The sequence below is a fragment of the Excalfactoria chinensis genome, chromosome 3 (genome assembly GCF_039878825.1).
Source record: "Excalfactoria chinensis isolate bCotChi1 chromosome 3, bCotChi1.hap2, whole genome shotgun sequence".
In the NCBI taxonomy this organism is placed as follows: Eukaryota; Metazoa; Chordata; class Aves; order Galliformes; family Phasianidae; genus Excalfactoria; species Excalfactoria chinensis.
Genome location: NC_092827.1, coordinates 84,557,989 through 84,573,711, shown reverse-complemented (window position 1 = coordinate 84,573,711; position 15,723 = coordinate 84,557,989). Strand labels below are relative to the sequence as shown.

The following is a 15,723-nucleotide window of genomic DNA, read 5'->3' as shown; positions in this document are numbered from 1 at the left end:
TCATGTTGTATGAGGCCATTTGAACAAAAAGGCCTGTGAATTGTGTTTGGGGAAAAGGAGAAAACAGGAGAGAGCTGTGGCTGGCAGTCTGAAATAGCTGCACTGGAGAAGGCTGCAGATTACCCTTCCCTGCTTTCTGCACTTACTGCTTCTTACACAGCTGTCTGAGCTGCTTCTGAGTCAGCTTCTGAACCCCATGATTCCTAGACTGTATTTAAGGCATACAGCAATGATGCCAGGTTATAAGCTGCTGGCTCCAAGTCTAATTCATAAAAGTCTGTGGTGTCCACAATGAAAGCTGTGAATAGTAATTTTATGCCAAGCTGTTCCTGCTCTTCAATCAGAGTCTTCAATATGCACAGAAACACTGATTCTGCAAAACCTCGTGTACCTAACTTTACTTAGAAGAAAACCCATCATCATTCATGATCCTTGTTCAAAACAGAGCTGCAGCATTTTAGAACAGATTTAATTAAAAGTCATATTTGCAGTTGTTTTCATTTAATTACAGAGATTTATCCCCTGTATCTTCTTACCATCTTTTTCTTCAGGAGTGAGACCTTTGGAAAGGTGAATGGGAACATGATTCCGCAATGCTGTCCAACTTGGATTGGAAGCATGGGGCTCTTAGTACCAGGTTGTTGCTGAGCACTTGCTGCAGGAAGTACTACTGGAAGTGTTGATCTGCCCCTGGGGTAGCGAGGCCCTACAGAAGGATCTGGATGGGCTGGAGAGCTGGGCTGAAGCCAATGGGATGAGGTTCAATAAGACCAATTGCCAGGTCCTGCACTTCGGCCACAACAACCCCAGGCAGCGCTACAGGCTTGGGGCGGAGTGGCTGGAAGACTGTGTAGAAGAAATGGATCTGGGAGTATTGATTGATGCTCAGCTGAAGATGAGCCAGCAGTGTCCCGGGTGGCCAAGAAGGCCAACCACATCCTGGCTTGCATCAGAAACTGTTGCCAGCAGGAACTGGGAGGTGATTGTCCCCCTGTACTCAGCACTGGTGAGGATACACATGGAGTACTGTGTCCAGTTTTGGGCCCCTCACTGCAAGAAAGACACTGAGGCCCTGGAACACATTCAGAGGAGGGCTACAAAGCTGGTGAGGGGTCTGGAGCACAGGCTGTATGAAGGGCAGCTGAAAAAGCTGGGATTGTTCAGTCTGGAGAAGAGGAGGCTCAGGGAGACCTTATTGCTCTCCACAACTACCTGAAGGGAGGTTGTTGTGAGCTGGGGGTCAGCCTCTTCTCTCGTGTAATCAGTGAGAGAACTAGAGGGAATATCTTCAAGCTGCACCAGGGGAGATTTAGGCTGGACATTAGGAAATACTACTTCTCTGAAAAAGTGGTGGAGTCACCATCCCTGGAGGTGTTCAAGGAGCACTGTGTTGGAGAACATGGTTTAATGGTGAATGGTTGGACTGGATGATCTTGCAGGTCTTTTCCAACCTCGGTGATTCTGATACAGAGAATCATCTAGTTGCCAGCAGGCAAGGAGTGAACTACGGTTTTTCTCTGTTGTTCTTCTGTACAGGTGCTGAGAGGCCAAGCTTCAAGAAATCCAGTTCATCTCAGAGACAGTGGGGGGAACAATACAATAAAGAGGATGCCATGAGTATGTGAGCCCTCAGCCAGGAAGGTTTGTGGAGAAAAGCTATGAATTACTTTGATTTCCTTCTCAGAATTTTCAAGGAAAATTCATGTTGACTGCAGTAGTGCTTTTATTCACTACTGTGCCATCCTGCCCATTTTTAAAGATATTTCAACTAACTTAAAATACTTTCTGGGTTAAGACCGTGCTCTTTCAAGTATACATGGAATTAAGTTTAAGCACTTGAACTGTCATAGTAAAACCAAATGAGCTATTCACATATGTCAGGTTGAACTATGTTCTGTGATCCACACTGGCTAGTCTCTGCACAGCAGAAGTCTTCCTAAGTCTTCTGCCTGATAAATCCTTAAATAATACCAAATCAATTATCTCAGGGACCATCTGCTACCTTCCTCCCAGAGCAGGATTCTGGGATTGAAAACCAGAGATTAGTTGGCAAGACCTTCTTTTTAAGGGTGCTGAGTTAGATTTCCTTCCACATACCTTTGAATACGTCACTAAAGTCTTTCCAGGCAAAACTATGCACAAGGGTATGTGCAGGCAATGGACTGTTAAAAGTAGCTCTGATTCATGTTGTTATTTTAAAAACCTTTTAATTACATCTTCTGTCAGGCAATCCAGCATCATTGGGCTGCAGATAAAAGATAATTTTAAGAAGCTTGTACACAAGCACATACATACACTCGTACACCAACTGTCCTAACTGATAGGCCAATGAAAATATATCCCAAAGTAACTAACTCCTTAATTCTGTTTGTTTTGAATTATCATTTTGAGTAGAAACAGTGCTGTCTGACAGCACTACAGGAGCCTGGCTCAGTAAGATGCAAAGCACCCCTAAGGGACATAGGTTTACAGCTAAGCTTTCAAAGTCAGTTAGCATCTTGTCCATAATGGCATTCCCTTAGCAAAAATTTACAGCACATAAACATGTATATATGTTAATCTGTTACCTGTGTTGTGTTATGTAGCAATCTTTATAGCAAGAAGAATGGATTCATAGTATTTCTAAATGTAACAAATAGCACCTCCGTTCACTAAAACAAATAACAAAACAAACCTGAAACCACCACCAAAGAAAGAAGGAAAAAAACCCACCGTACCAGCTCTAACCTTTCTACTACCACTTGTTAAGTGCTTCTCTCCATTGAAAACTGGATTTTTGTAAATGCTAGCTAGGACTCTTCTACAAAGCTTGTTCAAAACAGCATTTAGAAAATAAAAAGGAAACATTTCTGTTATGAAATGTTTGCATTTAATAGCAAACACCTGGGAGCTAGAGTTCTTTCAGAAATAATTCCTAATGCTCAGGGAAGGGAATTAAACAAACAAACAACAAGGCTTATTCTGTCAAGTTCTCAGCAGGCTAACGAGAATTACTGTGTGCTAAGAATCAGCTGCTCTTGGAAACTTAATGACTGTGGCAGCCAGAAAAGTACAAAACACAGCTAAGAGATGTGATATAGACTGTAACAAAGGGAAATGAAGAGAACTGGTAAGTCTTTCAGTAAATCCAAAGTGGAAAGACTTCGCTGTTCCAGGGTTTCCAAACACTTTCACAATGTAGAATACTCTGTAAGGAATCGGTTTTGCATCTCAAATTGTAATTCTACTCCCATGTTGGAAGTGGTAATTACTTGGAAAAATAATAGAACATAAGTTTTATATTTTCATGTGTCTCTGCGGGGATTTAACAGCTGGAAACAAAGAGCCAAACCATAACAGCCAGGTCTCTGCAGTCCACTAGCCAGTGGCCTGACAGCTGCTGCTGGCAAGTTTGCCCTCTCTTTCCATCCTCAGTTTCAAGCAGTACCTTCTGAGGGACATGTTTTTGTAGCTTTTTATTGAGAAAGCAGAATGAGTGCCAGTATTAAGGAGGATCATTATAATCAATCCCTCCACACTCTCGTCAGTGGAAAAAAATCAAATCCTATGCATTTGTAGGTCTGTGAATTTATCGTGTAGGTTACAAAGTTTTTGTGTGGTTGCTTCGTGTTTTCAAGTTGTACTCACCTGTCCTGAGAGCTGGAAGAAACTTTAAAGAGACAGCTATGGTTTTCATGCACTAACATGGCTCCCAGAGCTGGATGTTTGGGAAAAAAAATGGGATAAAGTCATCGCTGTGAGTAAACCCACAGGAGAGACTGAATTGAGCTCTTAATAAATCTAGGTGATGTTTATAATAACTCAGTCATTTGTCTGTAACGTCCACGAGGATTTGTTTTTGCCAGCAGTTGAAACAAACAGCCTTACTGCCATTTCAGAAGTACACAGCTCCATGTTAGGACTTGCCTACCTTAGGGAAATTTACTGCCTTTGCTATAGCAGAAGAACCACAGTGATCAAATTAAAGCCGCACAGTAACACCAGTGAGTTTTGCTTATGTAGATGTGCTCTTAGTCACGATGGTAAAGGAAGCAGACGCTCATTTCTGCCACAGCAAAATCTGGTGTTATAGCAAAAGCTGTCTCTCACAGGTCACTGTGTACATCAGAGTCCCAGCCTTTCCCTGCTTTTGCAGAAGGATGGAGCCCCTTAGGTGACCTGACTTGCTCTCCTTCCCGCGGATCTGACACCACGGGCACTAAGCACAGACCATGCAGCAAGCTCACTTAATCCTACCCAGTGAACACATGAGCCACAGTTTGTGTTTCAGTCTGTAAATTGTTCTTTTGTTTTGCAGGCTTTACTGAACACTGTTTTATTCCATGTGACTGTGCTATTTATGGAGGAGTAAATATTGCCGGGGGTCTATTTAAAAAGGCCAATGACCTGGATTTTTTTCCATTTGAATTATCTCCAAGAGTCAGACGTGTTTAACAACGGATTTTTTCCCCCCTCATTGCTGTAGACTGCAATAATTTCTAATGTCTCAGGTCAACACCAGCTAAAAAGGTAAAGATTTTGAGATAAATAAAAGTTTGTGTAGTATGAGAAAGATCAGACAGCATGCAGCATTTCCACATTTGGAAAAGACTAATCTCATCTGGCAATTCAACCAGTTATAGGCACATCGTGTCTTTAGCTCTGAACCTTGTCATACTGATAAGGTAATTTCAGTTTATAACTCTAGTTTGTTCATTTTACTATTATTTTTTATTATTATTATTTTTACAAAACCTATTATCAAGTCTGTTTCCACATATTCTAAATCAATACAGAAACCATGTTTTCTGGAAAGAGAAGCTTTAAATAGAGTAAATATTCTTCCTGCTGCCCTTGCAATCTAAATAGCAGTATTGCTTTACTGTTTAAGAATCAGAAAGTTAAACAGCACTGGAAAAATACTGTTGTATTTTCACTTTCAGGAATGAGCTTTTTGAAAGCCATGTGTCAGGAATATCAAACAGGTCTGAGTGTTCTTAAAAGATAATCAGTATAAAATGAGTTTACCACTATCACAGTAAACATAATGAGCTCCGGTGTGAAATTTAGCTGTAGACGTACCTATATTTACCTAGCCACAAAAAAGATAAATATTTTTTATACTCAGTGACATTCAATGTATGTCCTAAAGCTTGTCGGTTTCACCATGCAGTGAGAAGATGCCCTGGCTTCACTGCTAAGCTGGCTTCAGAAGTTAAACTTGGGAGAAGGGTGAGCTCTCTAGGGCAATCTTACTGCCAAAGCCATCAGCTCACCTGCCTTTGTTAAGAATCCCATCTTCATTGGGAAATGAGCATAGTGGACAGCACTTACATAGTTCAACACTCTTACAAAATAAATGAAGAGTACATATTCAACATTCTTCTGCTTTGAACCCCACTATACCATGGAGCAGCCCCATAGAAATATGCACTGATTATTCTTCAGATGAAGCAAAACTTCATCCTTACCCTTTCTTCAGAAAATATACTTCACAAGGAAGTATTACAGAAGGTTTTCCATTCACTCCCACCACTTATTACTCATTTTTTTTTGTGCATCCCTTTTCATACACTGGAGTTTACCAGTAGGATACTGCACACTTTAAAGGGTTTTAGATACTAACTCAAACCATCTTTCAAAACTGCATTAGCTACAGCCTTAATTAGCCAGTTCTGATCAGAACAGTTTGCAATGACTATATGTGTTACTCCAGTCTATCTTTTGTTAAAAAGCTGTTAGCTCTTAAGGGAGAACAAATTTCAAGACTCTTTTCTGTCTTAGTAGTCCTCAGAGTTATTTGAAGAGGAGCAGAATGATCATAGCAAGCACCTCACTAATCCCTTCCTAGATTCTTTCTCACTGATCAATTTATTTAAATATAAGACAAACCCTAATGGAAAAATAAAGTAACTCATTCGGTAATGTATGTCCCAACCAGGGGTGTTGCAGAATCCCCTTACATTTTCTCATCCATACAATGACTGGTAGCCTGATTCCTCTCTACTCTAGGTTTTGCAGACAATCAAAAAGTCAAAGTTACACTGATGTAGAACTTGCTAACATGACATCAAAGACCAGTTCCTCAGATGAGCCCAAAGGCCAGGTTTTGCAAAATGAAATGTAGAAAAGCAAGTTTTCTGAATTAAAAAGATATTTTGTTTAAAATGGTCATTAAAATATGCACCTGAAAAGTAGTCATCCATTGTCTTCCAGAACAGGTAGGCAGCAGAAGTATAAATTGATCTGCTTTTAAAAGCAACTCATGGACTTGATATCTGCCACAGGTTAAAACATTAAATGTATATGGAGAAAGGACTGGACTAAGACTATGTAAATATGTATGTATATACAGCCTTAAATATAGAGTATGGAGATCTAGCTATTCTGAACATTTATACTTCAGACCAGTATAATTCAATCCTCAAGTATGTTGCCCTGTGTTAGACATCTTGCTACTAGTGTCCTTCTCCATAGCCATTGTCCACCTGAGTGTTTCTAGTGTTCTAGCCCTGCATTATATTACATGGCAATTTGATGATTAAATTTATACTGTATGTTCTCTTCTGGTTACTTGTAAAGATTAAATTCAGTCCCTTGACTGAACAGAATGAAAGGGCTTGGAATGTTCCTTTGCACCTGGCCACATCAGCTGCTCTTTGCTGGGATATCTGCCTAAAAACTGCAGTGTGGTGTCAGCTCTTCCACATCCTTGCAAACCCTCAGCACTAAAATTCCCCATCAAAGACAGATAAAATTGCTGCATTCTTCTGCAAGGTATTGAAATGGTCCCTACAGACAACATTTGAGATCCAGTCATCAAATAAAGCACTAGTTTACAGCGCTTCTGTAGCTGGCACCACACTGGTACACTGCACTGCCTGCTTCCTACTCTGCTGCTTGTGAAAGCTTTCTGTCTTCTGGGCAGCCAGCATGGGGCATATCTTCAAATCTTAAGTACTGTACAAGAAAACAAAGAGGTGGCTTAGACATTCCTGAAATGAGAGGGCATTTCACGTCTGATAAATTAAGGTAATTACAAAAAATTGGGCTAGTGCATGCATTACTTCATAGCTTTTCACATGTGCTTCTCACAAAAGAGCATCAACTCACCAGAGCTGATGCTTAATAAAGTATGTCAAAAAAAGACAGAAAATATTAGGCGTTCTTTCAGTATAAGCCTCAATAAAGAAAAATCTTTACTGATCCCCAAATATTCAAATGCTGTTACTGATCTTAGCAATGTAACTTCCAAAAACAGGCTTTGTCACAGAGACTGCATTGCTCATCTCTAGCCTAAGAATGATTACTCTGAGTTTTGAGGTTGGTTCTTTTCTCTTTTGCTGTTAAGAGATTTATTAAGTGAGAGTTTTTGCAAGTGCTGTTGCCATTCCCTGAATTTCTTACGTAATATTTTCTTTATTCTGTTCATGTCAACAGCTGTACTGGGCCATGCGTCGGGGTCATGCCGTGACTTCTATGCCTGTTTTTCCATTGTGCAAATTGAGTTTCTGAAAACAGGGGAGGCATTGTTAAAAGTTGTCTTCCTGCTTTATTCAATACTGGCACACTCAACTGCTTTTCTAGAGCACTCTAAAGGGCAGAAGATGAGATTGCTTCCTGTGACTATTGCTGTTAATACTGCATTCCCAAAATAATATAGTCAAATCGCTACAATAAACTTCTGTATTTTAACTATTATACTTGGAAGTGAACCATTCCTATCTCCAAATACATGTCCTGGATCATAAATTATTTTCCTTATTCAGCAATTTCTACAACAGTGGTCTCAGTGGACTTACCAGTTTTTTACTCCTTAGCACAATTTCAGTTTCACAGTCAACAAACATACAGCTGGAAAGAGTAGCATGGTGAGATGCCAAAGGTACAAAGAAGGAATACCCACCTGTATCCAAAGATTTAGGCTCACAGTGAAAAACTCCACAAAGGAGGAATCTCCAGAATGAGATCCCTCCTCAGTGGCAGTCAGCCCTTAAATGGAATCTAGGAGAGGTGCAGCCAGGCTCCACACCTTCCAGGAGCACAGCTGAATTGCCTTCACCTGCGGTCCCAGGGCTGACCCACTCCTTGCCTCCAGTGATCAGTCAGTGGTTCAGGCCATGACTCAACAGTTCCCAAACATCATTGTAGTCCAGTGTTAAATGTACGGCTGTCTACATGGGTAGACACTACAAAACCCTTTTGTCATTGAACTGTCCTTATTGCTCCTTTTTTCACTAGGGCAGTGAGAATTCCAAATTCTTAATGTGTGTATCTGCAGCTTTATTGTCACAATTGACTGCCTTTTCTGTTGGAGAAAAAAAAAAAAGGGTGAAACTTCAAAGTCACTGTTCCCATTGTGTTACTTAAATATCTGTGTTGATTGACTGGGCTGATCAGCTGCTGTTTATGAGACTAAAGTGGTGCAAAAATGAGTCCTGATTTTTTCTTAGGAAAAAAAAAAAAAAAAAAGAAAATACCTCTTTTAAACAACATTTAAGCTGTATTTGATCTCTGGCATACAGGGTGGTCAGTACGTTCTACACACATCTTACACATTTTTGACAAAGTTATTCTGAATATGTTGTATTTTTAATGTGGAATGGGCAATTTGCTGACTGGGTCAGAGGAGCTTTAATAACTGTACCAGATAATGTGGACACTTCTCAAACAGGAAGAAGGAACAGAGACCAGAAAAGAATAGTGGGTTTAAAAGGACTCACAGAGGGAACAGTGAGGAAGATTTATGAAGTGTTTCAAAAGTTTTGAATAGGAAAGGTGATTTTTTGAAGCAGAAGATGTGTGGTTTAACTGTGAGACCCTACAATGTTAAAGGAAGCCACCTTGACTGCAATGAGAAACAGTGAGACACAAGAAGACCATTGACACAGCCATAGAAAATGATCGACCTACTGCAAAGCTGAAGCTGTGGAAAAGGATTCCTGATCATTGCTAGCAACCTGAGACAATATCTATAAAAGTGAATTAAACAGCCTGAGAACTGTTTCCAGAAGCAGGAACTCTACCCTTTCTGTTACTGCCCAGCTGGAATGGCACCTTGCCCAGGCTGTCCTTACCAATCAATGTGTAAATATTGCCCTGGGCATGAGGCTTAGGGGGTTTTCAGGCCCAAACACATGTTCTTACAAGAAAGTTAGCTTCAGTGCTAAGAAATGGTTTCAAAAGAGTTTAATTAATCGATACGGAAATGTACTTAATCTACGAATCTTTTGAAATCAGGTCAGGCTTGTTTGCACAATGGGTTTGCACAGCCTACGGTTACTCCCTGACCTGGTCACTCTGATAGTCCCAAGCTGCAAAACCCATGTGTATTTTGCTCAATTTGTCTGACCATTCTTTCACTGGGAAAGAAGCTTTCTCATGTGCTGGCTCTTTGCTTGTCACACCTTGGATACAGGGTAGTATGGCCCAGCCACTTCCTGCTTTTGACAGGTAGGACCTTGGGACTGAAGTTACTTGGAAGTCTGCGCAGATCATGAGAGCAGTCTGTCAGCAGCACTTGGAGGGGTGAGGTGACATAGTTCACTCTAAAATTAGAATGTCCTCTTCACCTGAGAACCAAGAAGCACATTATTTAAACTATTTTGCTGTATAATTCGAAGTGGAACAGGATTAAATAAATGTATTTATTTTCACAGTTGTTCTTTCACTACTGACCTATTTTCTAATAATTGTTTTGGACCAATTTCTAAGCTCCACTACGTAAGAGTTTGTTGCCTCCACTGAAATCATACTGATTTACATTTGTTGAAAATATGTCAATTTCTTCAGTCTTTTCTCAAGTCGTTTATTTTTCTGCCTACCCCCCATATTTACTGTATGACACTTGCTGTTTTTCTTGACCTCTTTTAACTGCAAACAATCTTTCACTGTAGGAACTGTAGTGCTATGTGATTTAATGTTGCTCTTAGCACCATATACCAGAGCTGAAATCCTCTGTAGAGTGTGTTGTGCTGTGTGTTTTTAACCAGATTGCAAGCTGCTGTCATTTTGCTGTGTCTGTTTTTAACTGAGCCTTCAGAGAAGTAGGTAGTAAGTAGTAAATAGTCTAAATAAGTTTAGGTGAATTTTTAATATCTTGGTAGGAAAAGGGATCTTTTATGGACCAAGTAACTGAAATAGGAACCAAAACAGAAGCTTATGCGGTTAAAGAAGTTTGCTTGCTCTATGGTTAAAGTTTGTGGACATGTGAAGGCACACACAAAAAAAGAGAAACTGAGACAGGGCAGTCAGAAAGTGATGGCCGCAGCCACAGAGATACCATCAGTCGGGCACTGGTAAAAAAATAATAATAAAACAAAAGATACCATTGGGCAGAATGCTATCTACAAAAGAGATTCAATTTTGTCAGCAAAGCCTATGTCTCCTGTTGCTTCACTTCCTTTGCATTCAAAGACACAGGACTATTTCCTTCCTTAAACAAAAGTGAACAAATTAATATTGGCCCCAATTTCTTCTACAGAAAAGAAACCGTACTTTCCCAATTCTAGTTAACAAATGGTTAAAATAATCAGTATGTTACTTTCTGAGTTGTTATACAGATTTTGAAACTTTCCATTTCACTTCCTCCTGAACAAACCTGACAAGAATTGAAGAATCTGGGCTTTCCCAGGAGTACAGACCACATTCTCTAGTTGTTATTACTGTAAGGTGTGCTGTTTTCCTGATGATTAGAGTGCTTCTGTGAAGAAGACGCTGATGAAGATGGGAAAAGTAAGGAAGTAGAAATCCTTATGATGTTTTCAAAGACAGAAAACAACAGGGCAAATATTGTAGTAGCTCAGCCATTTCTCTTAATGCTCCCATCAAGAAGACCAATTTTCTAAGATGTTTGTTCATCTTCACAAACAGAAAACAGCATAAAAGTATGTATGCTGTCCACAGCAGAAGGTAGAGGTTGGAACCAGATGATCTTTAAGGTCCCCCCCAACTCAAACCATTCTTTGATTCTGTATTTTTGTGTTCCTCAGTTTTAATTTATTGCTGCATGTGAGTTGGAGGCCTTTTTGAATGAAAATTTCAACATAAAAAATTCCACTTCATAGTAAATCAGTAGGGTTTTGTTTGTTTGTTTTAATGAGATCTTCAGAATGTTATTCTGCAATAATGTGAGCATCAAATTATTTTAGAATGGTATAATATTGTCATGATACAGTGTCAAAGTATGATGCATTTGAAACTATTAGACTTAAGAATATTGACTTTTGACAACATGTTCTTGCAAGCATCATCTCTATTACTGTGATCTTTAGCAAGGATTTTCTATAGATTAATTTATAAAAAAAGCAGCAAGCGAGGCATCAGTACTCATGCAGCCTGCTTCACTATAGGTAGGTGTCCAATGGAACAGCATCTTACAGACCAGAATTGTCCTCTGTGAGTCCCTACAACCTTCCCATTACTCCAATGCTCTTTCAAACAGGATGCAGACAGTTCTCAGAGTCAGCACTCTGAGGTCTGTTGCACGTCAACTGTCCAACAAAGATGCATGAACAGTCTGGCCAAAAACCCCATGGCTGTTGAGCTCACCCAGCAATCTATTATCATGCTGAGATAACTGCTGTAGTCTCCTGACTACAAACCATGTGATGATTTTCATGACATTGAGAAGAGCTTTTATTTTTAAGACCCCCACCCTTCTGTCAAATATGATTAAAATTGGCCAACTGACTAAGGATTTGTTGTAGGGGTATACCCAACAGATTGTGTGACTGCATGAGTTCCATTTCCTCAAGAAAGCAGGCAAATATACAGCTAACACCAGGTTTTTAAGGGAAGTAATAATATGACATCAGTTTTATATGTTACCACATGGGTCAATGTGAGGTTGGAGCTAAGGAGATCTTGGGGAATGCAGTATTGATCACAGCCATCCATCACTGCTGCAATCAAACCTACAAGACTCTAGAGTCTAGACCTTCAGCCCTATCCCCATGACACTCAGCCCTAGTCTGAACTACACCTCATCCATGCCCAGCCCTAGGCACCATGACTACCCTGGAGCTCCATGGGACCTCTCCTTTGGGTGTGTAAAACTTGGCTACCACAACTGCCCCTGAAGAGCTACACAGACACTGTTCCTCCAGATGGGTGGGAGCTGCCACCACGACTCCCTTGCAGATCCAGGGTAACAAAGGAGGCAGGTCTGAGCCTTGCCGACTTCTGTAACATTCCTTGTCCTTTCCACCTCAAATCCTTTAATATACGCTCTTAAGTTGAACCTGCCAGTTATTGTAAACAAAACCAGCTGTTTTAGGAAGATACATATGCTGGATACCCCAAATTGCTTTGTTTTTATTATACAGCATTTCCAAATTCATAGTAGGACTAGCAGTGTTTGGTGAAATTTCTAAATTACGTAGCTGTGTGACTATGAAAGAACCATTATCACTTCCCAAACTTGCCTTATGGATCTTGAGTGTTTGAATTTGGCTTTATGCACAACAGGAAATATCAATTCCATAGTATATGCAGCTAGTCTACATGCCACGTGAACACATTTTCTTGTCTAATCAGCCTTGTCTGCATAGTATTACACAGCTACCTACTCAACATTACATGCAGCCAATTATTCACAGCTATTAGTTTATCTTGGAGTAATGTTTTCATTAAGTAAGAGTAGATTTCCAGTGTGGAAATTTGTATTTCTTACAGAATCTGCAGTGTATGTGGTAGCTATGATGGTAAAATCCACACTTTCGTTCTTTTTCCTGGCTTATCTCTATGGCCAGAATGAACAGGCAGCTTTCACTATTTGCTGCAGTCAGTATCATTCAGAACCAAACACAGCCAGTGGTGGCATTGCCACAATTTTGTACAGGGAACAAGAAGTCAGAACATTATTAAGGAGGGAAAACTGCAAGATAACAAAGTCTGAGATTCCTGCTACCACGTCTGGACAGCACAGAAAGAAGAACTGATAGCTCAGAGAAAAGATCTGAATATATATATCTGTGCCAATCAGTAGGAGACTGCATCTCATCTCTTTTGAAAAGAGAAGACAGTGGTATCTTCACACTGAGCCATCGTCAGCTGTGAAGAGCTGGGATAGGCAGAAATGGGATTGTAGAAATGGAAACTATTTTCTATATTCAGCTGTTAGGTCTGTTTGCTTAAAGCCCTGAAAAATTAAATGCAGATAGAAACGTTAGTTCCTCATGTTCTGACAGGGAACTGCCATGTTCAACATTAGATCCATACTTACAGGAGAAGAACAAAGCCATCTGCAGAACAGTGCCATTGTGGAGTCACCACTGAATACTGCTGCTCTCCTGTGAATGTTTTGTGGACTGAAAGAGCTCTTGTACTTTTTTTGACTGCTTTTTCTGATTGCTGATGTGATTACCTTGCACCATTTTCCTTCTGCTTTCACAGCGGCCCATTTTTCTTTGTCTTTTTTTTTTTAATATATATTTTTTTCCTACTGGAAAGCAGCCTTGCTTTTGTGATATGTCATCCCAGAGTGTTGCTTCAGCGTTTGAAAAGAAGTATAAATTTGAAAACCTCATAGCTGCAAGCAGGTTTTAAACAAATAAAGTAAAACTCCTGGGCTGTGCTCACTGGCACAGTGTACAAAAACTGTATGAGAAAGAAACAGATGTGAGTCCAGGACCCAAATAAAACGTAGATGAATGTAGTACTCCTACCCATTGTGGTGACAACACTCCATGATGTTGAATATTGATGCCTTCTCACAACCGATAATGGTCCACGGAGAGCATTCCTAATTGAGTGCTCATTTGTGTGTTGGCTCAGAGAGGAGAATTTAGGATCCAGATTGGCATCTTTTAAAGACCTAGTGTATTTGCTTTTCATGAGACCTGTATCTGGCTGTGGGGTTCTGAGATGATAACTCACCTGAGCCTGTGATCATTTGTCTAGAACAATTTTTCTATGAAGGCTTGTGAGGCTGCACTTCTATACTGTGCATATAACTTCTGCATGTGGTTATTTTCACATATATTCCAGGATAGCTCCAGGCCCACCACCCTGGGTACTGGAAAAGTCCACAGAAATACAGTAACTGCACCAAAGGATATATGCGTTAGGCCCACGTGAATTAACTGCCTGAATGCATAGATAGTTATCTTACACACAGTGCTGAGGTGCCTGAATTAGGGATCTATGCTCCCTCTACAGTCATCAGAGAGAGGCAGTTTATTGACGGGCTGAAGGCGTGCTCTTTTAGCTCCTGGCTCTCAGTGAGCAGGGGAGGATGAGGGACTGGTGTTTAAGAGAAACGACTGAACAGCTGGAGTCAGGAGGAGTTAAAATTTCCATCAGTGAGAGATACAGTAAAACAGAATGGAGAAAGGTGGACTGTGTCACCTTGGATGAAAGGCTATTGCACTTGCACTGAGCAGGCTGTGTATGCACAGTCATGCTAACGGCAGCCAGGAATTTCACAGGAAATCTATGTGAGAAGAAATAAAGGTAGGACAAATGGGAACAGGGTCATACAAGATGCCTTCTGGAGTTATACAAAGGGGTCAGATTGCTGTAAATGCCTTCTGTTTTCAGTATATGTCATGCCTGTTTTGAATTACTGAAGTATCCAAAACTTTTGCAAATCCCTCACTAATGTCTTAATTCAAAAAAGCACACACAATAACTGTAGGTAGATCCTTAACAGATCACCAACCTCAACCATTTTGACAATGTCCCTCCCAGGCTCCTGGAGTCACATCTTATCATCAGAATAAAAAAAATATTCCAATGATTCCTAATTGTGTTATTTTTGTTTACAGGGAAAAACAATTGTTTGGTGTTCTTCAGTATGGCTTATGTTTTCAAGACATCAATGTTAAAATGCTTACCCAGTCTGAGAGACTGTCATCAGAATTGCATGGGCCACAGACATTTTGGGCTCTTTCCTATAATTAACAGGAGTTCTGTGCTTTAGTGGCTCTCTCTTGATTGCAAGACAGTCAACTTCTTAACAGATATCTCCATCAGTATATACCAGGAAAAACTGATTTCATAGAATCATAGAAACATAGAATGGTCTGTGTTGAAAAGGACCACAATGATCATCTAGTTTCAATCCCCCTGCTATGTACAGGGTTTCTAACCAGCAGACCAGGCTGCCCAGAGCCACATCTGTCTTGGCCTTGAATGCCTCCAGGGATGGGGCATCCACAACCTCCCTGGGCAACATGTTCCAGTGTGTTCATGGTCATCTTGTAAGACTGCTTATTAACTCACACCTGTATCACCTATGAAATGGCCAGCTCAAGTTCTGGCAACATCCATAGATCGACTTAATAAAAATCTTGGTATGTAATACCGTGTTACTAAAATACTCAGTGAATTGAGTAAGTTTGCTCAAGAGCAAAACCACAATTTTCTCATTTTGTGGTTTCTTCTAATTCACACCCTACTTACTTATTAAAGATCTCCCTTCCTTACAGCATGGCAATTTTGTTTTAAAATCAATCCTGATTCATCCGACCATTATGATAAAGGATAACCAAACCACAGAAATCGAGGGCTATGTGGTGCCAACAATTAAGGAAAGTGCATTACAGACCAACCCCCTACTTGTGCACTGCTCTTTAGGACGCCATATGCCTGTAGGTAACACAAAGTGCAGTTTTCTCTGGAAATGAGCCTAGCAAGACACTGTCACTGAGCCTGTTCACTGCAGTATTTTTTCTCTTCGTGTACGATAAAGAGAAAAGGTGGAAATATTGAGAGAGAATATTTTGCTCTGTGACTTGATAA

The 15,723-nt window shown here is 40.3% G+C and overlaps 1 long non-coding RNA gene across 1 annotated transcript; it reads right to left on the bottom strand.

The window, feature by feature from the left end:
- Positions 1-2,175: 2,175 nt before the first annotated feature.
- On the bottom strand, positions 2,176-7,934 carry LOC140249593 (uncharacterized). Its single transcript, XR_011903039.1, has 3 exons — positions 7,886-7,934; positions 3,628-3,697; positions 2,176-2,245 (listed from the first exon to the last, which is right to left on the bottom strand). It is a non-coding gene; the product is annotated as an uncharacterized lncRNA (long non-coding RNA).
- Positions 7,935-15,723: the final 7,789 nt, after the last annotated feature.